The following is a 25,456-nucleotide window of genomic DNA, read 5'->3' on the forward strand; positions in this document are numbered from 1 at the left end:
TAAGTAACAGGGCCCCTCAGAGTTAAGATGTTTTAGGAAATCTAAAGGCAACGGTGGGTTCTACGTTGTCTAAAACTCTCTCCAGCTTCCTGAAAAACTCTTGCTTCCAGTATATACCCATTATGGAACAGAATCCTGTGTCTTTTTGGGAAATAGGTGAAACTTTTGGTAATTTGGAATTGTAGTGGCTGCCTTAGGGAAACTTTAACATACATAAACTGCCTACCATGAGGCATGCCCTTGAAAATAGGGGATCCCAAACCTCTCTGAATTAATGGAATGCATTCTTTGGTTGGCATAAATATGTTTAGACTCCTTTAAGTAAATTTTTTTTTAAAGAGAGACAAAAGATACTTAGGTTTAGTATTAAGTATGTTTTACCACACTAAAATTATAGTATTAAAAACAATGTCTCTAAAAGGCTTTTTTTTAGAATTATGTATTTATATTTTGCTCATCTATGACAGGATTATATGATAGTTCACAATTGCCTGTTTCCTAGTTTTCCTTGGAAATTAAAGGTTACTAATTGTTAAAATTTATGTTCAATATGTAAAAAATAAAACTAGAAACAGTACAAGCATAGAAAAACAATTTTATATATAAATTGTTGGAAGAATATGCGATTTTTTATATGAAGAATATGTAAGAAATGTGGGTTGTATTTTTATTAAGTTAAAATAGAATAATGTCTGAAGTAAAATGACTAGTCGTTCCAGAATAGGAAAGGAAAAAGAACAAGACAAAACCTAAATGGATATAGAAATATGCAGGTTTGTGAACAAGAAATTTTATATTGTGAACTCAAATGTGGCCAGAATTGAATAAATTTATTTATAAGGGTTGCTTGACATGAGCACATTAATATACTGTTACTAGTGTCTAATTTTTTGTTTAAATCACATAGTTTCTTACATTACTGACCTGCTCTTACTGAAAAACTATAAAAGGTTTTCCTTTAGCTTTAATGTAATCTGCCAAGGAAAGAAAGATAAAGCCTGTTGGATATAAAGCTTTGACTGAAATGTCTTATTTGAGAATACGCATAGAAACATTGTCAAGTAATTCACTATTAAGTATACTGAAAATGGTGGCTTTGCATAGATGTCCTTTATATATGTTTGTTGAGAGTTTTTATTGTGGAAGAGTGTTGGATTTTATCAAATGCTTTTCTACATCTATTAAGATGGTTTTATATATAATATATATTATATATAATTTTTCTGTTGATATGGTTATATATATATAAATTAGTTATATAATTATATTTATATAATTATGTATGTTATATATAAGTTATATATAATGTATAATATAATATATGGTAATATGTATAATATGTATATTGTATATATTTTTTCTGTTGATACAGTGTATTGCACTACCTGATTTCTGGATCTTAAACCAACTTTGCTTCCTAGGTTAAATCCCACTTGGCCATGATTGACAGTCTTTTTTTATGTTTCTAGAATTGGCTTGCTAATATTTTTGTGTGCTTTTTTCATGCATATATTCATAAGACATACTGGCTTAAGGTTTTCTTGTGATAACTTTGGTTTTGGTATCAGAGTACCACTGACCTCTTAAAATACATTGTGAAGCAGTTTCTCCTCTACTTTTTGTAAGTGTTAGTGGAGAATTATTATTTCTTCTTTAAGTGTTCATTTGAATTCATTGGTGAAACCATATGTTACCAGGCTTTTCTTTCTGTGAGTAGTTTTGTGTTGGTAATATTTTCTTTGTTATTTAAAAAAATTCTGTTTAGTTTCTACAAGGCTTCAAATTTTGGGTTTGAGTTTCAATATTTTGTGCCGTTCTGGGAATTTGTCAATTTTAGTCATTATTGTTTATTCTCTGTGTATTTTTGTAAAGTTGGGAAAAATATTCTTTATTTCATTTCTGATATTAGCAGTTTTAACCTTTTTTTTCTAGTTTTCTTGGTCAATCTAGCTAAAAATGTGTTAATTTTAATGATATTTTCAAAGACCAACTTATAGTTGTATTTCATCTGTTGTTTTTCTATTCTGTTACATTTTTTTTTTCTGTAGTCTGTATAATGTCTCTCCTCCTGTATATTTGTGTTTATTTTGATCTTTCATAGTTTCTTAAAGTGAAGGTTTATAAATTTGAGTTTTTTATTTTTTTTATTTTTTTTATTTTTTTTCAACGTTTATTTATTTTTGGGACAGAGAGAGACAGAGCATGAACGGGGGAGGGGCAGAGAGAGAGGGAGACACAGAATCGGAAACAGGCTCCAGGCTCTGAGCCATCAGCCCAGAGCCTGATGCGGGGCTCGAACTCACGGACCGCGAGATCGTGACCTGGCTGAAGTCGGACGCTTAACCGACTGCGCCACCCAGGCGCCCCGAGTTTTTTATTAATATAAGTGATTATAACTATATATTTTCTTATAAACATTGCTTTAGTTGTTTTTCATACATTTTGGTATATTTTCATATATAAGCTATATGCATTTTCTTATTCCTTGTGATTTGTTTACCCCTAGGTTATTTTAGAGTGTGCTCCTTGGTTTTGATACAATTTTGAAGTTTTCAAGTTATTTTTGTATTTGATTTTTAGTATGATTCCATTGTGTTCAGAGAATATCCTTTTTTTGTGTTTTAATGGTGTGTGTACAGTTGTGAAGAACATATAATCTGTTTTTGTTGGATGCGGTTTTCAAGAGAGATGTCTGCTAGTTGCAGTTGATTTTGTGGCTGTCACATCTTCTGTTTCTTTGCTGATATTTTGCATATTTTTTCTTTGCATTGATGAAAGTGAGCTGTTTAATCTGTAGCTATTCTTGAATTGTCTATTTTTGCCTTCATTTTTGTCAGTTTTACTTTCATGTATTTTGGTGCTCTGTAACTTCATATATCTTTATTGTATCTTCCGGTAGATTGACTATTTTCTCATTATAAAGCATGGCTTATTATCTCTAGTAACATATTTTTGCTTCGAAATAAATTTTTCTGGTATCGTGTGGCCATTCCATAAGACATTAGGGTTGCTGTTGCATTTTGTTTTGTCTTTTTATTTGAACATATCTGTGTTTTTAAATATAAAAATGTGTCCTATAGACAGCATATATTAGAATCATTTATCATTGTTGTTCAGTCATACAGAATGTCACAGTGGCTTTGAGTTCTTAAATCCAATCATATTCAATGCTACTATCGATAGAGTTGGCTTTACATTTGCCATTTTGCTTTTAGTTTTCTGTATGCATCCTGTTTGGTTTTCTACTTCTCCTTACTACATTATTTTCTGTTAAATAAATATCATCTAATTAACATTTTAATTTTTTATTATCTTTTACTGTATATTTTTAGATTATTAATGATTGTTTTAGGGCTTATGGTATACATGTTAAAATCTACGTCAGATATATACTAATTCCACTGAGAAAAAGAAATGTTACTCCTATATAGGATTATTCTCTCTCTCCTTTTATGGAATCATTGTTATAGGTATTATGTTATACAAATATATGTGTGTATATAAATAATACATTGCTATACACATCACTTTATCATTTATTTATTATATCTATAATTTTATATCTTTTAGCAAAGCCAGGAGAAGGAAAGTAAATATGTATTTATAATATTTATTATATTAACCTTCTTTTTTACAATTTTTATTTTTCTTCATTTGTTCCTGTGAATTTAGGTTAAAATGATGTCATTTCTTTAGCCCAGTACTGTGTTGTTCTCACTTCTTTTGTGCTGTTATTGACAAATACATTACGTTTTGTCTGTTTTATTGTTTGACTCTGGGTGTATCTGGTTGAATAAATCTTACTTAGTCTAGAAAACAATGACATCATTATTTCATGTTTGGTTTTACTTACATATAAAACATTTTGGGGACATATTCTATTGAATTTAAGGCATATTTTTTAGTTTGTGAGTTGTGTTCTCCCAAAATAGGTTTATATTACATGTAAGAATTTTTTTAAGTTTATTTATTTATTTTGAGAGAGAGAGGAAGAGACAGAGCACAAGAGTAGGAGAGGAGCAAAGACAGAAGAAGAGAGAGAGAGAATCCCAAGTAGGCTCCACACTGTTAGCACAGAGCCTGATGTGGGACTCAAACCCATTAAGTGTGAAATCATGACCTGAATCAAAGTCAGGAGCTGGACATGTAACCAACTAGGCCACCCAGGTGCTACAAGAATTTTTAATTAAAAAGCAATACGTTATTTTTTTTGTTTTGTTTTACTTACATGTTTTTAAGAACTCTTTATGTTATTGTGGATATGTTACTACTATTATATTTCCTTTTTTACTGTTTTTTTGGTTTGTTTCAGATTTTTATTTAAATTCTCATTAGTTAACAGACAGTATAATATTGGTTTCAGGAGTGGAATTTAGTAATTCATCACTTACATATAACACCCAGTGTTCAGCCCAACAAGTGCCCTCCTTAATACCTATTTAGGGCATCCCCTGCCCACCTTCCTTCCATCAACCCTTAGTTTGTTCTCTATGGTTAAGAGTCTTTTATTGTTTGTCTCCCTGTCTCTTTTTATCCCCCCTTCTCAAGCTATGTTCATCTGTTTTGTTTCTGTAATTCCACATGAGTGAAATCATACGGTATTTGTCTTTCTCTCACTGACTTGCTTAGCATAATACTCTCTAGTTACATCCACATTGTTGCAAATGGTGAGACCTTTTTGAGAGCTGAGTAATATTTCATTGTGTGTGTGTGTGTGTGTGTGTGTGTGTGTGTGTGTGTGTATACTACTCTTCTTTATCCTTTCATCAATCAGTGGACATTTGGGCTCTTTCCATAGTTTGACTATTGCTGGTAATGCTGCTATAAACATCAGGATGCATGTGTCCCTTCGAATCAGTATTTTTGTATCCTTTATCCTTTGGGTAAATACCTAGTAGTGCAATTGCTGGGTTATAGGGGTGCAATTGCTGGGTCTGTTTTTAACTTTTTGAGGAACCTCCATACTGTTTTCCAGAGTGGCTGTGTGAGTTTGCATCCCCACCAACAGTGTAAGAGGTTCATCTTTCTCCATATTCTTTCTAACATATGTTGTTTCCTCTGTTGTTAATTTTAGCCATTCTGACATGTGTGAGGTGATAGCTCATTGTAAGTTTGATTTGTAACTACTATTATATTTCCAAAGTGAGTTCCATGAATTCATGGGATGATTCTTCTAATCTAGTGGAGGGACAAAACATACACAAGGGCCATTAGGCAAGAGCTGTGGTTAGTAACTCCTTGTGTATTATTATCAGTGTGAGCTATTGAATCAGATGCATTGCCTGCCTTGTTCATATTCTCTAGGCACCCACATGTCCAGGATCTCTTTCAATAACAACCTGAGGCTCTGCTCAAGGGCTAATCTCAAATGTCTGCAAATTTGTTCCTGGCAGCACAAATCTGAAATGTTGGAGAGCAGTTGTCCCCAGAAGTAGCTGTCTACTAATGATAGAAGGGGAGCTGGATAATGACCCCAGCTCTCTTGCCTTTGGTTGCAGTAACTTTGAGATTTTATATACAGGTCTAGGTTATCTCTCAGAATTTCCCAGGGTGACAGAGGCTTAGTTTCCTATCCTAGTAACCTTTCAGACATTTTACAGTATTCCATCTCTCTACCCCATTCCCATCTTTGTGGTTCATAGGATCATTGCCAAATAAACTTGCAGTTACCTCTTTACTTCACGGCTTGCTTTTTGGGGACATAATAATTATCACTAGTTTTTTTTTTCCTAGGTCATAAAACCAAGGATATAATTTTCAAAAGAATATGGGTTATAGTTGTTTTAAATTAAAAGGAGAAAACAGTTACTCTCTAGTGATGGTTTTGTTAGAGCAAACATACTTCATGGAAGAGGAGGCATTTTTGTAGGTCTATAAATAATAGACAACTGGATGAATTATTCAAGTAGAAGGAAAGCTTGGAGGCTGGGGGACTGAAAAGTGTCTAAGGGATTTGCTGTTCCTGTGTGTAGCTTTTATTCCAGTCTTAATAGAGAAACCTCCTCACATTTGTCAATTCTTGATTTTGGCAGAGGTGATTATAGATATTTTCACAAAACAAACTCACAGCTTTTAATGATTACTCCTAAATTAGAGTTGGGTTCTTTCACATTTCCTTTTAATGGACCTAACTGAGAGTTTCTCAAACATGAGAAATTACAAACTTCTGAAACTATGTTGATAGACTCCCAGGGCTATATGAACACCAATGTGAGGAACATTACATTACATTTTAAGAGCTTCCCTTTAAATAATTATGGCCAAGAAGATCATAAAATCTAAAAGCAAATGGAACCAATGCAATTGAAGCAATACTTTTGTATAATATAGCGATAGATTCTTTAGAGTATGTTCAGATTGTTTTTGAAATGCAGATCCCCTGATTTAAAATTTCTTAGAACATGCCTTCTCCAACAGTATATCTGTTGGCCACCAGAGTTCCTTATATATTAGTTTAAGACATACTGGATTAAGATTTTGTTTTTAAAATGCTTAATAGTCAATTCCCAGTTGTTTGAACAAGCTTTATCCATTGTAGACAGGTAGTGCTCCTCTATTGTTAGGGAAATTAACGTGACACATCAGGAGTAGAGGAAGGTGGTTACTTCAAAGGTCTATCCCAGTTTTGGCAGTGCTCTGGCCTGGTTCCAGTGGACTCATTTTTGATAGACTACAATAGCACCCGATTGAATCCTAGTAGCTCCTCTAATTTTTTGGCACCTCTCTTAATTTATTATTGAAGAGCTTACTTATCTCCTGGGATCTGCAACTTAAGTAAGATTTGCTGTACTTACCACATATGTTTCTCTGCTCATAATTTTTGATGTTGCTACTGTTGTTTCCAGGCTCCTCTTTATAGAAGTGACCTGGGATATTTAGAAGGTCTGGGTTTACCACTTCTACTTCGTCTTTTTTTTTTTTTGGTCCTTTGACAATATTGGTCTTTTAAAATTATCCAGAAAATGGTTATGACATTGCCTTTCTCCAGCCATAGTTACAAAATGTGACTATATTTTTGGCTGAGCATTTGTTTTATTATTATTTTAATTGTATGATTTTATTCACCATCAAAATATCACCTAGGAAAAGTATTAATATAAAGGAATAACGTGTAAACAGTAAAAAAAAACCAGTGGTGTCTTTGCATAGTTTTATTTTGCTTGTTTATGTTATAAGTTAATGTATAAAGGTGTTAGATATATATGTTACTGCATTTTTTTGATTTTTCACTTCTTTTCTGTAAAAGTTCATCTGATTCCAAACACACACTGACATAGTTACCCCGCAAAACACATTGAAGTTTCTGGCACCTCTTTCTTTTTTGTAAGTTTATTTATTTATTTTGAGGGAAAGTGCAAGTGAGACCAGGGGAGGGGTAGAGAGAGGGAGGGACAGAATATCAAGCAGGCTCCAAGCTGTCAGCACAGAGCCCAGCACAAATAATCCTGAGATCTTGACCTGAGCCAAGATCAAGAGTTGGAAGCTTAACCATATGAGCCACCCAGGTGCCCCTCTGGTAGCTCTTTCAATTACAAGTATGGTGAATTTTTCTTTATGCTTAACAATCTTTAGCAAAGTATTTTCTATCACCTAAAAAATGAAAACTCATCAATTTGGGCTTATGCTATTCAGAGCTAAAAATATAGGGGCTCAGCCATGCTGTTTTTATTTAGCATTCTCCCAATAGGTGTCTTCTAGGATCAATAAAATGAACTCAGCATATAGGAGAAAGGAACACCTTTACCATTCCTCAATATCTGTGCCCTAATTTTATCAAGGCAGTTCTCATTTCTGTTTCTCTTGATTCATTTGTATGTTTCCTTATGCCATTTTCTAATATAATGTATCTTTATAACATATCAATTTGGATATTTTATCAGCTCTCGGAAATTCTTGGTGTCTAGAGAGTGCACACTTGGACTTCTATTTAGCACTTAGTTTGTTCTGAGTTTGAACATTAGTTCGTCTCTCTGTCCCCTCCATAAGTCCTTAGTGGTAGAATGTAAACTACATTTTCTATCCTTCTCCATCTAAAATAATGTGATGGACATGTTTAGGTCTCTCACATGTTTGTTGAACAAAGTCAATGCTCAGTTCAAGCCTCACTTTCTCTTAAAAGACACCCATGGTACATTTTTTGTTGTTATTTAATGTTTTTTTTAATGTCAGATATTTTTCTCATGTTGTCTATACGTGATGGTGAAGCAGCACACAAAAAAGACACACCAACTCCCATAACAAAGAGTACAAGTTATTTCAATATAAGTAAGTTGTACCATGTAGTTATACAGTTATCAGCTACATTATCACCAAATTTGAAACATCTAAGATCTCACATTTCTGTGAATTAAGAATCAAAGTGGACTTAGCTGGGCCCTTTCAGCGACTCTCACAAGGCTGCAATCAGGATGTTTTCTTTGGTTACAGTCTTTGCAAAGTTAGACCGGAGGGAGTTGTATTTCAAGTTCATTAAAATGGCTCTTGGTCGGTCTCAAAAGATCCAGTAGTTTCAAATTTGCATGTGTGGCTTGAGACAGTTCGCAGGCGCACACTGGCTGCTGGAACAAGATATCAGTTCCTTGCTGTGAAGGCTTCTCCATATGGCTAGTTACAACATGGCAGTTGCATCCCCCAAAGTGAGTGAGTGAGAGACAGACACACCCAAATACAGAAGCCACAGCCCTTTTGTTTTGTTTGTTTTGTTTGCTAATTTTGCCACTTTTAAAAATCATGTGGTACTCATCAAAACAGGTACACTCCTTAATACCCATAACCTGTTTCGCCCAACCCCCTCCACCTACCTTCCCTCTGGTAATCGTCAGTTTTCTAGAGTTAAGAGTCTGTTTCTTGGTTTGCCCCTCTCTTTGTTTTTCCCTCTTTTGCTCATTTGTTTTGTTTCTTAAATTCCACATGAGTGAAATTGTATGGTATTTTTCATTCTCTGACTCACTCATTTCACTGAACCATTATACTTTTTATAGCTACATCCATGTTGTTGTAAATGATGAGATTTCATTCTTTTTTATGGCTGAATTATATTCCATTGTGTATATATACTACATATTCTTTATCCATTCATCAATTGATAGACATTTGGACTCCTTCCATATTTTGGCCATTGTAAATAATGCTCTTATAAACATAGGGGTGCATGTATCTCTTTGAATTAGTGGTTTTGTATTCTTTGAGGTAAATACCCAGTAATGTGATTGCTGGATCATAGGCTAGTTCTATTTTTAACTTTTTGAGGAAACTCCCTACTGTCTTCTACAGTGGCTGCACCAGATTGTATTCTAACAGTGCAAGAGGTTTCCATTTTCTCGACATCCTCACCAAAGCCTGTCATTTCTTGTGTTTTTTATTTGAACCATTCTGATAGGTATGAGGTGGTATCTCATTGTGGTTTTGATTTGCATTTCTCTGATGACTAGTGATGATGAGCATCTTTTCATATGTCTTTTGGCCATTTGTATGTCTTTTTGGAGAAATTTCTGATTTTTTTCTTCTGCCCATTTTTATTTTAATTTTTTTGGTTTAATTTTGAGAGAGAGAGAGAGAGGGAGAGAGCAAGCAGGGGAGGGGCAGAGAGAGAGGGAGACACAGAATCAGAAGCAGGCTCTAGGCTCCGAGCTGTCAGCACAGAGCCCTATGCAGGGCTCAAACCCATGGACTGTGAGATCATGACCTAAGCTGAAGTCAGACGCTTAAGTGACTGAGCCATCTAGGTGCCTCTTGTCTTATGCCCAGTTTTAAATTGGATTATTTGTCTTTTGAGTGTTCAGTTGTATCAGTTATTTATATTTTTTTATATTAGGCCTTTATTGGATATGTCATTTTCAAATAATCCCCATTCAGTATGTTGCCTTTTAGTTTTTTTTTTTTTTTGATTGTTTCCTTTGCTGTGCAAAAGCTTTTTATTTTGATGTCGTTCCAATGGTTCATTTTTGTTTTTGTTTCCCTTGATTCAGTAGACTTATCTAGAAAGAAGTTGTACAACTGATCTTGAAAAAGTTACTGCTGGTGTTCTCTTCTAGGATTTTTATTGTTTTAGATCTCACATGTAGGTCTTTAGTCCATTTTGAATTTATTTTTGTATATGGTGTAAGAAAGTGGTCCAATTTCATTCTTTTGCTTGTTGGTCCAGTTTTTCTGGACCAACATTTGTTGAGAAGATTATCTTTTTTCCCAGTGAATATTCTTCCTTGCTTCATTGAAGATTAATTAATTGAGTATATAACTGCATTGTTTCTGGGTTTTCTATTCTGCTCCATTGATACATGTGTCTGTTTTTTGTGCCGGTACCATACTGTTTTGATTACTGTAGCTTTGTATTATAACTTGAAGTCCAAAGTTGTGATACCTCCAGCAGTGTTTTTCTTTTTTAAGGTTACTTTGGATTTTGGGGGTCTTTTGTGGTTCCATACAAATTTTAGGGTTGTTTGTGCTAGCACTGTGAAAAATCCTGTTGTTATTTTCATAGAGATGGATGGCATTTCAGAGGGATGGATGTTTAGATTGCTTTGTGTAGTGTAGACATTTTAAAAATATTTGTTAAATATTAATGTGTTAACATATTTTTTAAATATGACAGATGAGTGTCTTTCCATTTCTTCGAATTTTGTTGAATTTCTTTCATCAGTGTTTATTGTTTTCAGAGTACAGGTCTTTTACCTCTTTGGTTAGGTTTATTCCTAGGTAGCTTATTGTTTTTGAATCACTTTTAAATGGGATTGATTCCTTAATTTCTCCTTCTGCTCTTTCATTATTGGTGTACAGAAATACAACAGATTTCTATACATTGATTTTGTATCCTGAGACGATACTGAATTCATTTATTGATATCAGCAGTTTTTTGGTGGAGTCTTTTAGGTTTTCTGTATATGGTTTCATGGATTCTGCAGATAGCTGAAGTTATACTTCTTCCTTGATGATTTTGATGCCTTTTATTTTTTTATGTCGTCTTATTGCTGTGGCTAGGATTTCTGGGTGTATGTTGAATAAAAGTGGTGAGAGTGAACATCTCTGTCTTGTTCCTGATCGTAGAGGAAAAGCTCTGTTTTTCCTCTGTTAAGGATGATACTATCTTTGTGTTTTTCATAGATGACCTTTATTATGTTGAAGTATGTTCCCTCTAAACCTAGTTTGTTGAGGGTTTTTATCATGAATGCATGTTGTACTTCATCAAATACTTTTTCTGTATCTATAGAAAAGATCATATGGTTCTTATCTTTTCTCTTATTGATCTGATGTATCATATTGATTGATTTGTGGATATTGAGCCACCGTTGTAACCCAGGAATAAATTCCACTTGACCATGAATGATTCTTTTAATGTATTGTTGAATTAACTTTGCTAATATTTTATTGCAAATTTTTTAGTGAAGTCTTTTTCTGGTTTTGGTATTAGGATAATACTGGAATCATAGAATGAATTTTGAAGTTTCCCTTCCTTTTTCTTGGCGGGGGGAATAGTTTGAGAAGGTATTAACTCTTATTTAAATGTTTGGTAGAATTTGTCTGTGAAGTCATCTGGACCTGGACATTGTTTTTTTTGGCGGGGGAAGGATTTTCTAATTACTGATTCAATTTATTTGCTGGTAATTGGCCTGTGCAAATTTTCTATTTCTTCCTGTTTCAGTTTTGGTAGGTTGTATGGTTCTAGCAACTTATACATTTCTTCCAGGCTGTCCAGTTTGTTGGCATATACTTTTTCGTAATATTCTGTTGTAATTGTATTTCTGTGGTGTTGGTTTTTATTTCTCCTCTCTTATTTGTGATTTTTATTTATTTGTATCCTTTTTTTGTTGTTTTTGTTGATAAGTCTGGCTAGAGGTTTATCGACTGTATTGATATTTTCAAAGAACCATCTCTTGGTTTCACTGATCTGTTTTTTGTTTGTTTGTTTGTTTAGTTTCTGTATTATTCATTTCTGCTCTAATCTTGAGTATTTCTTTCCTTCCTTCTGCTGGTTTTAGGTTTTGTTTGTTGTTCTTTTTCTAGCTCTTCTAAGCATAAGGTTTGTTTGAGATTTTCTTGCTTAATGAAATAGGCTTCTATTGCTACAAACTTCCCTCTTTGAACTGCTTTTTCTGAGTACCAAATGTTTTGAACCATTGTGTTTTCATTTTCCTTTGTTTCCATATACTTTTTCCCCCTTCTCTTATTTCCTGGCTGACCCATTCATTGTTTAGTACCATTTTATTTAACTTCTATGTATTGTGGTCTTTACATAATTTTTTCTTGTGGTTGACTCCTAGTTTCATAATGTTGTGATCAGAAGATGCATAGAATGATTTTGATCTTTTGGGATTCATTGAGGCTTTTTTGGTGACCTAATATGAGAAGCTACAGTCTTTTTGCAATCTAATGTGAAATATTTCTGCCATCTTCTGTTTATTAGAAACCATTCACTAGGTTTACTCCATAAACAAGAAGAAAGGGTTACACAAGGACATAAATACCAGGTGACAGGGACCAGCAGGAACCATTTTAGAAGCTGCTTTCCACACATTTATTCCATTGCTTCTGACTTTTGCATGGCATTCCATAGTATGCACTTGCCACATTTCTTTTATCTGTTTTTATATCAGTGATCTGCTTTATCTCTAATTCCTCATTACACAAACAAGAATGACTTAATGAACTTATGTAGATGTCCTTTTACAGTTCAGAGTTCCTCTTCATATATATCCAGAACTGAAAGTGATGAACCATAGACAAATGTATTTAGAAGAAAAACTTGTGTGGAGTCAATGCAAAATGCAACGTTATTTGTAAAGGAAATACAACGAGGAAAAATTAATGAGTGCACGGTTGTAGAGATAATCATGGTAAACATAAGAAACAAATGAACAGTAACCTTCAAAGGCAATGACAACAAGAGCAAGTGAAATGGTTTCCTAGATCTTAAAATTTTTAAGAAATCTGAAGATGAAAACTTCAATTCTATAACCCATAATCAACCAACCTATCCAAAAATCCATCCATTCAACAAATAGCTATTATCACATAGCAAGAACCATACTGTGACTTAAGAGAGCTGGTTACTTGACTCCCATCTTTCTGTTGCTCTCCTCTTGCTAACCTTTCTCATCTCTGGGTTTTACCTTTCCTCTCCTCTCTTTCATAAATACACAATTCACTTAAGTTCACATGTGCAGGTTGGTGAAATGACAAAATGCACATATCTGCCAATGGTGGGAAAAGGTCATGCATCAACCTCAATTAAGATTTACCAAAATAATGTTTTATTCCAGGTACTTAGTTAGTGACTGTGTGACACTAAATGCAAAATGAATTGAGCTACCAGGGATAGGAAGTTCTTTGTTTTACAAATGATATTAAATATATTTTGATATATTAAAAAAATAAGGCTAGAGTAGAATAAAGGTTTGGATTTGCACAGTTCTTCACATTAAATAAATAAACTATTATACTTCTCTGTAGAAATTTATGAAAAACATCTTAACAAGGAAAGCTGTGAAATTTGGAAACATCCGTAAATATATATTTTCTAAAAATGTTTGCATTTTCTGTTTTTTTTCTATTTTTTTTAAACTTGTATTTGTTTTTTGTTTTTTTTTTGTCTTGGAAAACAGATGTGTATTCAAGTAAAGGTCTGTGCATTCTTTCTGGGTCAGTCCTAACAAAATCATAGAGGACCACTTTTTTAATGCACGTTGGGTATTTGGCAAATAAGAGAGAAATGATTAGCCTAGCTAAACTTATTATTTTTCAATTATTGCATTTAGAAATCTGAGACTTGACTCACAGGAATTAAAAATATTTAATTAAATACTTATAGGAGGTATTTGATTGAAACATTTCAATTAAGGATATTTTCATCTGTGATCATGATAGTCTCATTATTAACTGTTAAGACAACTCAAAAAAAAAAAAAAGTTGTGTCTTCTTCTTTACACATTTTTCGTTGACCTAAGTAAAAACACTTTGGGAGTATGCATTTGCGGAGAATTAGTAATATTATCCAAGACTCTATGTACTAATCTCAGGGCTTGATTGTACATAAATGTGACATAGAAGAAACCATATAAGGAAAGAAAAAACATAGATAGTCCTTGGTGGACCAAACCTTCTCATATTCAGAACTAATTTTGAGCTAACAGTAGATATGCTGAAATTCCCAATTACATCATTAATAACACCAGGAAAAGTTGTAAAGTGCTTTACTGCAGTAGGATTAATATTACAGAAAACATCAATTTTCTTAGTTAAAAGGAATCTTAGAATTTCTAGTTTTTCTGTTCAGTGAAATTAATGAAATCTTGTCTTCTACAATGATTAAAAGTAGAATGCTTTTAATATCAATTTTAATATATACATATATAGAGGCTGGCAGCTAGATGAACTCAATGACTATGTGAGATTAATTTCATGCTCTGTAGTCATTAATTATCAACTGGTAAAACAATAAAATGTGACATATTGATGATGCCATCACACATAAAAAGCATTTTCCATTGTGGACACATTTGAAATGTATACTTTTGATTGCAACAGAATGCTTGAATTAATGGAAATATCTCTGTATATGATTAAACAAATGATTTTGCCTTTACAAGACAAATTACATACCATAGGCACATATAATTGTTTTGATTTTCTATTTCCACCTTGAACCAGTTAAGTCAATTTCATTAGTGCTATTTAAAGATTGAATCTTCCCACCTCTGAGGTCTTTGTTAAGTGGTGAAGAGGTATTTCTTGCATGTCTGCATACTTTAGCAACAACAAGCCAACTTGCACATCATTTTATTTACTAAGCCATTCAATTGTTTACTGAATTATTAATTCATTCTTTTGGTTATCACTTATTTTTCAACTTCTTTCTCAGATGATTCCTTTATTATATAGAAAACATGCAAAACTACTTTTTATGTACACATTTCTGTTTATATTCTTCAATTTAATTTTCTGTCTGTATTCATATGCATATATGTACTAATCTCCTTATAATTTCCCTTTATCAGCTCTCTTGATCAGGAGAGTTTAACTCTTTAATGAGTCTAGGATAAAATCTTTAAACTGTTGTTTACTCCCTTTTACGTCCTTATTTCAAATTCCTTTTTCCATCCTCTTCCCACTACTTTTGCATATACACTCGGTTCTAAGACTTGTTCACAGTTTCAGATTGTATTAGATTCCATGTTCTAAGGATATTGTTATACACTAATGTCATATTGTAATTTTGTTCTGTGAAAAAAAGAGATGGTTTAATACAAAGTATTCTGTACTTGGTTTTAGACTATAGTTTAATATGTCCCAGTTAATATGTATTCAATACTTCAGTACAAAACACTATTGGGATGTTTGATATTAGAGTTGTCAACTAAAAAACGTATCTTTTAATGAGGTGTTAACAGTAAACACAAAGATTACAAAATGTAGCAAGTAAGTTAAGTATCATGAGAGAAATTAAAATGTAATCAGATTTAAAAGAGAGACAAATTATGTCCAATTGTAGCATTTGGAAAGGGCTCCATGGTCTAGGTAACACCAGATAGGTTTTGGGGAATTGTGGGTGATAGAGATGGTGAAAGAGAAGTCAAAATGACTATAACCCAAATTTTAAACTTGCATATAAAACAATGCATATTCATTTACAAAGAGAAAGATAATTATTGAAAATTTATTAAGTGATCAGAACTATTTGAATGTTCAAATTTGCCTGGAACATAAGCTAATTTACAATCCAGTGTATCTGCCAATAATTTGCATTCAGTAAGTCTTCATGATGCAAAGACAGAAGAAAAAAAATCAAGTTATTGAATAAGATCTTAAAGTTCAAACTTATTTTCAAGCTGTTAACAGGCATTGAGGCGGCAGTAATGTATGTGTTTGGTTGTAGGTAAAATACAAAGGAAATAACTTTAGAATCTTTAGTGGCTTCAGATTATACTATAATAAAATGTCCAATTTTATTGGCAAATGTAATTTTACTATTAATAGTTGGTCACACCATCATATTATTAAAGCAGAACTTAGGCTGAATCCAAATAGAGGTTTCAGATTCTATTCTCTGGAGCTTCATTTTTGAGTATGATGCATGCCATTAAATTTTGGCAATACAGGGACACCCGGGTGGGCAGTTGACTAGGCATCCAACTTCGGCTCAGGTCATAATCTCATGGTTCTTGAGTTTGAGCCCCACATCGCGCTCTGTACTGACAGTGCCGAGACTGATTGGGATTCTCTCTCTCCCTCTGTCTCTGCCCCTCCCCCACTGTCTCTCTTTCTAAATAAATAAATAAACTTTAAAAAGTTTTGATTATACAGAATCACGGAATGCTATTATATTTTGTAAAAGCTGCTTAAAAGTTGAGTCTGTGTGTGTGGTGTGCTATGTTTATACATATATGTGTGTATGTATACACATGTACTTAATGATAGGACAAAATGCCATCCTGACTGAAGTAAATATTTTGAAGGGCAATATAACATAATAGAAAAGATACATGGTATCACCTTACTGATCTTGTCAGCTCATCTCTAAAATTTTCCCCTCTCTTCTGGAGTGGTCTGCATTAGTAGCATAATTATTCAACAAGTTCCTTTTTATTACAAGGTATTTTCATGGTGTTTTCTAAATTTATAAATACATTTTATTAATTAAATTCTATTCTTCTAATCTGAAGTTATTTTTATATGACCACCCTTATTAGGCATAAGTTTTCAGTGAACTTCATCTTCATAGAAATTGTCATAGATGCACATTAACATTTATATGATTGATGAATTAATGTTTGTAACCTCTACTAAATGTCTCTGAAGACAAGGATCAATCTATAGAGTATTTGGCAGAGAGTAAGTGCTTGACAAATATTTGTCAAAAAATGAAAAAGTAAATGAATACAGATTGTGAAAAATTCACAAAAGGCAAAAATACATTTAAAATGAACATTTGGGGTACCTGGGTATCTCAACTGGTTAAGCATCCCCCTCTTGATTCAGTTTAGGTCATAATCTCACGGTTCATGAATTAGAGCCCATGTCAGGCTCTGAGCTGACAGTGCAGAGTCTGCTTAGGATTCTCTCTCTCTCCCTCTCTCTCTTAGCTACCCCTCCCCTGCTCTCTCTCTCTCTCTATCTCTCAAAATAAATAAATAAGCCTCAGAAAATAAATAAAATGAACAGTGATGGAATATCAAAGTGATGAGTAGAGGAAAAAACAATCACATGAAATACGTTAGTAATATTCATAGTTTTTAATTTTTTTTTTACATTTATTTTGAGATACAAAGACAGAGCACAAGTCGGGGAGGGACAGAGAGAGAATGAGACACAGAATCTGAAGCAGGCTCCAGGCTCTGAGCTGTCAGCACAGAGCACGACATGGGGCTCAAACTCACAAACCGTGAGATCATGACTTGAGCCAAAGTCGGACTCTTAACCGACTGAGCCACCCGGGTGTCCCAATATTCATAGTTTTAATCAATATATTTTCAACTTATATCCTTTCAACTAATGGTTTCTACTTTCTGCTTTTTAATATATTGGACATGTTTAAATAGTAAGAAGGAATATCTAGGAAATTTATTTAATCAACAATGGTTAAGTCAGGGAGGAATATGCATGGACATTGGTGACTGAACATGTTAATAATGAAATCTGATGGTTGTTTTAATTATCAGCTAATTTTAGGATTCAGTGATTCCAAAAAAAATAGAAAGTATGTATTCTTTTTGCTCATTCTTTCATATTTCATACTCGAGGCTCTCCCTTTCAAGTGTCCTGTCATAAAAATGCGTGTCTATAGGTGATATAAGTGCAACGCAGGTACGGAGTTGTCCATGCCCTGGTGACTTAAATGTGCCCATCTGTTTTTGACCATCATCAAGGCTGACAAACCCCAGTGCCATCACAGTTGTGCCGCAGTGCCCCTTGTCCCCACATCTTGGAAATTACAAATCCAGAATGATAAGTTGCCTCTAACAACACTGGAAAGTAGTATTCCTAAAAGAGCAAACAGCACAGGGTTCCATAAAGCTATGTTTGCTTCTTGATTAATGCCACTTATCACTAAATTCTAAGCCCCCACAGTACAGATTTCAAGCCCAGAATATGTCTTACATTTCTACATTCGTACACTCTCACCAATGTAGAACAGAGGTTCAGTAAGTACAGGGCTGAAAGTGGCCTGCGATCAGAGACCCATGCCATGGATCTTTTCTTTTCTTTCTTTAATTTTTGTATATTGTCCCACCATTTCTCATCTTGAAAAAATAGCCTTGCCATTCTCCATTCTAATTAAATTAATTAGACCTTGGAGTCTTTTTCAGCGTTTCAGCTGCATTTTTAGTAATTCTTTGTATAACTTCAACACAGGTTTCCTCCTTCTAGCACAGATTTTTTTTTTAATTTTTTTTTCAATGTTTATTTATTTTTGGGACAGAGAGAGACAGAGCATGAACGGGGGAGGGGCAGAGAGAGAGGGAGACACAGAATCGGAAACAGGCTCCAGGCTCCGAGCCATCAGCCCAGAGCCGGACGCGGGGCTCGAACTCACGGACCGCGAGATAGTGACCTGGCTGAAGTCGGACGCTTAACCGACTGCGCCACCCAGGCGCCCCTAGCACAGATTTTTTTTAAGAAGTTAGGTATTGTGGCATCGGATATGGAGATAAAACCTGACAACAACCTTCCATTTATAATCAGACAATATTTACAGGCTTTCATTATTAAAAACATGCTTGTTTCAATGGATGTTCAGAATTATTCAAAAAGGAAAAGTAGAGAAATTGGGAATAAATTTTTATTTAAAATATAAGAACAGAATGTCATTATTAAAAATTCAGAACTGTGGAGATAAAATTTGCAGAGAGCTTTTGGGAATTATAGAACCTCATTATTCCTGTATGGTATGCTAAACTTGAAGATCCCTAATTCATACCTAGATGAACATTGCCAGCTAAACTTAATGTTCTGTAAGCATGGATTAATAATTTGTGTTTCCCTCCTGGAATCCCATTTTGTACCCCCAAATTGCTAGCTGTAAATGTTATGGGAAATGCTTAATAATCATATATAATAGCTATTGTAGATGCACAAGGCAGAGTGGCAAACGGGGAGATTTGGGCTTCACTGGACAACGAAGAGAGCAAATCAGCCTAAATAGTGTTGAGTGAAGATATGAAGGGCCACATGACTGACCCTTGAATACGAATATGAAAATGAGTATGAGTATAAACAAACATAAACATCAATATAAATATATATGTAAATATCTGTGGGACATCAATGTACTGATTCTTTCTGTATGGTTGTTGTACAGACTATGTAGATTCATAAAGCTTCTTGAGATAACAAGATAGGAGATTCCAGGAAGATGGCGGCGTAGGAGGACGCTGGGCTCACCGCGCGTCCTGCTGATCAATTAGATTCCACCTACACCTGCCTAAATAACCCAGAAAACCGCCAGAGGATTAGCAGAACGGAGTCGCCGGAGCCAAGCGCAGACGAGAGGCCCACGGAAGAGGGTAGGAAGGGCGGCGAGGCGGTGCGCGCTCCACGGACTGGCGGGAGGGAGCCGGGGCGGAGGGGCGGCTCGCCGGCCAAGCAGAGCCCCGGAGTCTGGCTGGCAAAAGCGGAGGGGCCTGACGGACTGTGTTCCGACAGCAAGGGCGACTTAGCGTCTGGGAGGTCATAAGTTAACAGCTCTGCTCAGAAAGCGGGAAGGCTGGAGGACAAAGGGAGGGAGAGCTGCTGAGCCCCCGGACGACAGAGCTCAGTTTGGTGGGGAACAAAGGCGCTCGCCAGCGCCATCTCCCCCGCCCATCCCCCAGCCAAAATCCCAAAGAGAACCAGTTCCTGCCAGGGAACTTCCTCGCTCCGCGCAAACACCCAACTCTGTGCTTCTGCGGAGCCAAACCTCCGGCAGCGGATCTGACTCCCTCCCGCTGCCACAGGGCCCCTCCTGAAGTGGATCACCTAAGGAGAAGCGAGCTAAGCCTGCCCCTCCTGCCCCTGTGCACCTTGCCTACCCACCCCAGCTAATACACCAGATCCCCAGCATCACAAGCCTGGCAGTGTGCAAGTAGCCCAAACGGGCCACGCCACCCCACAGTGAATCCCGCCCCTAGGAGAGGGGAAGAGAAGGCACACACCAGTCGGACTGTGGCCCCAGCGGTGGGCCGGGGGCAGACATCAGGTCGGAGTGCGGCCCCGCCCACCAACTCCAGTTATACACCACAGCACAGGGGAAGTGCCCTGCAGGTCCTCACCACGCCAGGGACTATCCAAAATGACCAAGCGGAAGAATTCCCCTCAGAAGAATCTCCAGGAAATAACAACAGCTAATGAGCTGATCAAAAAGGATTTAAATAATATAACAGAAAGTGAATTTAGAATAATAGTCATAAAATTAATCGCCGGGCTTGAAAACAGTATACAGGACAGCAGAGAATCCCTTGCTACAGAGATCAAGGGACTAAGGAACAGTCATGAGGAGCTGAAAAACGCTTTAAATGAAATGCAAAACAAAATGGAGACCACCACAGCTCGGATTGAAGAGGCAGAGGAGAGAATAGGTGAACTAGAAGATAAAGTTATGGAAAAAGAGGAAGCTGAGAGAAAGAGAGATAAAAAAATCCAGGAGTATGAGGGGAAAATTAGAGAACTAAGTGATACACTAAAAAGAAATAATATACGCATAATTGGTATCCCAGAGGAGGAAGAGAGAGGGAAAGGTGCTGAAGGGGTACTTGAAGAAATAATAGCTGAGAACTTCCCTGAACTGGGGAAGGAAAAAGCCATTGAAATCCAAGAGGCACAGAGAACTCCCTTCAGACGGAACCTGAATCGATCTTCTGCACGACATATCATAGTGAAACTGGCAAAATACAAGGATAAAGAGAAAATTCTGAAAGCAGCAAGGGGTAAACGTGCCCTCACATATAAAGGGAGACCTATAAGACTCGTGACTGATCTCTCTTTTGAAACTTGGCAGGCCAGAAAGAATTGGCACGAGATTTTCAGTGTGCTAGACAGAAAAAATATGCAGCCGAGAATCCTTTATCCAGCAAGTCTGTCATTTAGAATAGAAGGAGAGATAAAGGTCTTCCCAAACAAACAAAAACTGAAGGAATTTGTCACCACTAAACCAGCCCTACAAGAGATCCTAAGGGGGACCCTGTGAGACAAAATACCAGAGACATCACTACAAGCATAAAACATACAGACATCACAATGACTCTAAACCCATATCTTTCTATAATAACACTGAATGTAAATGGATTAAATGCGCCAACCAAAAGACATAGGGTATCAGAATGGATAAAAAAACAAGACCCATCTATTTGCTGTCTACAAGAGACTCATTTTAGACCTGAGGACACCTTTAGATTGAGAGTGAGGGGATGGAGAACTATTTATCATGCTACTGGAAGCCAAAAGAAAGCTGGAGTAGCCATACTTATATCAGACAAACTAGACTTTAAATTAAAGGCTGTAACAAGAGATGAAGAAGGACATTATATAATAGTTACAGGGTCTATCCATCAGGAAGAGCTAACAATTATAAATGTCTATGCACCGAATACCAGAGCCCCCAAATATATAAAACAACTACTCATAAACATAAGCAACCTTATTGATAAGAATGTGGTAATTGCAGGGGACTTTAACACCCCACTTACAGAAATGGATAGATCATCTAGACACACGGTCAATAAAGAAACAAGGGCCCTGAATGAGACATTGGATCAGATGGACTTGACAGATATATTTAGAACTCTGCATCCCAAAGCAACAGAATATACTTTCTTCTCGAGTGCACATGGAACATTCTCCAAGATAGATCATATACTGGGTCACAAAACAGCCCTCCATAAGTTTACCAGAATTGAAATTATACCATGCATACTTTCAGACCACAATGCTATGAAGCTTGAAATCAACCACAGAAAAAAGTCTGGAAAACCTCCAAAAGCATGGAGGTTAAAGAGCACCCTACTAACGAATGAGTGGGTCAACCAGGCAATTAGAGAAGAAATAAAAAAATATATGGAAACAAACGAAAATGAAAATACAACAATCCAAACGCTTTGGGACGCAGCGAAGGCAGTCCTGAGAGGAAAATACATTGCAATCCAGGCCTATCTCAAGAAACAAGAAAAATCCCAAATACAAAATCTAACAGCACACCTAAAGGAAATGGAAGCAGAACAGCAAAGGCAGCCTAAACCCAGCAGAAGAAGAGAAATAATAAAGATCAGAGCAGAAATAAACAATATAGAGTCTAAAAAAACTGTAGAGCAGATCAACGAAACCAAGAGTTGGTTTTTTGAAAAAATAAACAAAATTGACAAACCTCTAGCCAGGCTTCTCAAAAAGAAAAGGGAGATGACCCAAATAGATAAAATCATGAATGAAAATGGAATTATTACAACCAATCCCTCAGAGATACAAACAATTATCAGGGAATACTATGAAAAATTATATGCCAACAAATTGGACAACCTGGAAGAAATGGACAAATTCCTGAACACCCACACTCTTCCAAAACTCAACCATGAGGAAATAGAAAGCTTGAACAGACCCATAACCAGCGAAGAAATTGAATCGGTTATTAAAAATCTCCCAACAAATAAGAGTCCGGGACCAGATGGCTTCCCAGGGGAGTTCTACCAGACGTTTAAAGCAGAGATAATACCTATCCTTCTCAAGCTATTCCAAGAAATAGAAAGGGAAGAAAAACTTCCAGACTCATTCTATGAAGCCAGTATTACTTTGATTCCTAAACCAGATAGAGACCCAGTAAAAAAAGAGAACTACCGGCCAATATCCCTGATGAATACGGATGCAAAAATTCTCAATAAGATACTAGCAAATCGAATTCAACGGCATATAAAAAGAATTATTCACCATGATCAAGTGGGATTCATTCCTGGGATGCAGGGCTGGTTCAACATTCGCAAATCAATCAACGTGATACATCACATTAACAAAAAAAAAGAGAAGAACCATATGATCCTGTCAATCGATGCAGAAAAGGCCTTTGACAAAATCCAGCACCCTTTCTTAATAAAAACCCTTGAGAAAGTCGGGATAGAAGGAACATACTTAAAGATCATAAAAGCCATTTATGAAAAGCCCACAGCTAACATCATCCTCAACGGGGAAAAACTGAGAGCTTTTTCCCTGAGATCAGGAACACGACAGGGATGCCCACTCTCACCGCTGTTGTTTAACATAGTGCTGGAAGTTCTAGCATCAGCAATCAGACAACAAAAGGAAATCAAAGGCATCAAAATTGGCAAAGATGAAGTCAAGCTTTCGCTCTTTGCAGATGACATGATATTATACATGGAAAATCCGATAGACTCCACCAAAAGTCTGCTAGAATTGATACATGAATTCAGCAAAGTTGCAGGATACAAAATCAATGTACAGAAATCAGTTGCATTCTTATACACTAACAATGAAGCAACAGAAAGACAAATAAAGAAACTGATCCCATTCACAATTGCACCAAGAAGCATAAAATACCTAGGAATAAATCTAACCAAAGATGTAAAGGATCTGTATGCTGAAAACTATAGAAAGCTTACGAAGGAAATTGAAGAAGATTTAAAGAAATGGAAAGACATTCCCTGCTCATGGATTGGAAAAATAAATATTGTCAAAATGTCAATACTACCCAAAGCTATCTACACATTCAATGCAATCCCAATCAAAATTGCACCAGCATTCTTCTCGAAACTAGAACAAGCAATCCTAAAATTCATATGGAACCACAAAAGGCCCCGAATAGCCAAAGGAATTTTGAAGAAGAAGACCAAAGCAGGAGGCATCACAATCCCAGACTTTAGCCTCTACTACAAAGCTGTCATCATCAAGACAGCATGGTATTGGCACAAAAACAGACACATAGACCAATGGAATAGAATAGAAACCCCAGAACTAGACCCACAAACGTATGGTCAACTCATCTTTGACAAAGCAGGAAAGAACATCCAATGGAAAAAAGACAGCCTCTTTAACAAATGGTGCTGGGAGAACTGGACAGCAACATGCAGAAGGTTGAAACTAGACCACTTTCTCACACCATTCACAAAAATAAACTCAAAATGGATAAAGGACCTGAATGTGAGACAGGAAACCATCAAAACCTTAGAGGAGAAAGCAGGAAAAGACCTCTCTGACCTCAGCCGTAGCAATCTCTTACTCGACACATCCCCAAAGGCAAGGGAATTAAAAGCAAAAGTGAATTACTGGGACCTTATGAAGATAAAAAGCTTCTGCACAGCAAAGGAAACAACCAACAAAACTAAAAGGCAACCAACGGAATGGGAAAAGATATTTGCAAATGACATATCGGACAAAGGGCTAGTATCCAGAATCTATAAAGAGCTCACCAAACTCCACACCCGAAAAACAAATAACCCAGTGAAGAAATGGGCAGAAAACATGAATAGACACTTCTCTAAAGAAGACATCCGGATGGCCAACAGGCACATGAAAAGATGTTCAGCGTCGCTCCTTATCAGGGAAATACAAATCAAAACCACACTCAGGTATCACCTCACGCCAGTCAGAGTGGCCAAAATGAACAAATCAGGAGACTATAGATGCTGGCGAGGATGTGGAGAAACAGGAACCCTCTTGCACTGTTGGTGGGAATGCAAATTGGTGCAGCCGCTCTGGAAAACAGTGTGGAGGTTCCTCAGAAAATTAAAAATAGACCTACCCTATGACCCAGCAATAGCACTGCTGGGAATTTATCCAAGGGATACAGGAGTACTGATGCATAGGGGCACTTGTACCCCAATGTTCATAGCAGCACTCTCAACAATAGCCAAATTATGGAAAGAGCCTAAATGTCCATCAACTGATGAATGGATAAAGAAATTGTGGTTTATATACACAATGGAATACTACGTGGCAATGAGAAAAAATGAAATATGGCCTTTTGTAGCAACGTGGATAGAACTGGAGAGTGTGATGCTAAGTGAAATAAGCCATACAGAGAAAGACAGATACCATATGGTTTCACTCTTATGTGGATCCTGAGAAACAACAGAAACCCATGGGGGAGGGGAAGGAAAAAAAAAAAAAAAGAGGTTAGAGTGGGAGAGAGCCAAAGCATAAGAGACTGTTAAAAACTGAGAACAAACTGAGGGTTGATGGGGGGTGGGAGGGAGGAGAGGGTGGGTGATGGGTATTGAGGAGGGCACCTTTTGGGATGAGCACTGGGTGTTTTATGGAAACCAATTTGGACAATAAATTTCATATATTATAAAAAATAAAAAAAAAATACAAAAAAAAAAATGAAAAAAAAAAAAAAAAAAAAAAAAAAAAAAAGAGATAACAAGATATATTTATATGAATATTTTGAGCAATTTCAATTTCTAGTCATAGAATTTTAACATAAACAATGCTTGTAATTGAAAATTCTTTCCTTGGGTCACCTGGGTGGCTCAGTCGGTTAAGTGCCCTA

This window comes from Leopardus geoffroyi, chromosome A3 (assembly GCF_018350155.1).
Source record: "Leopardus geoffroyi isolate Oge1 chromosome A3, O.geoffroyi_Oge1_pat1.0, whole genome shotgun sequence".
Lineage (NCBI taxonomy): Eukaryota > Metazoa > Chordata > Mammalia > Carnivora > Felidae > Leopardus > Leopardus geoffroyi.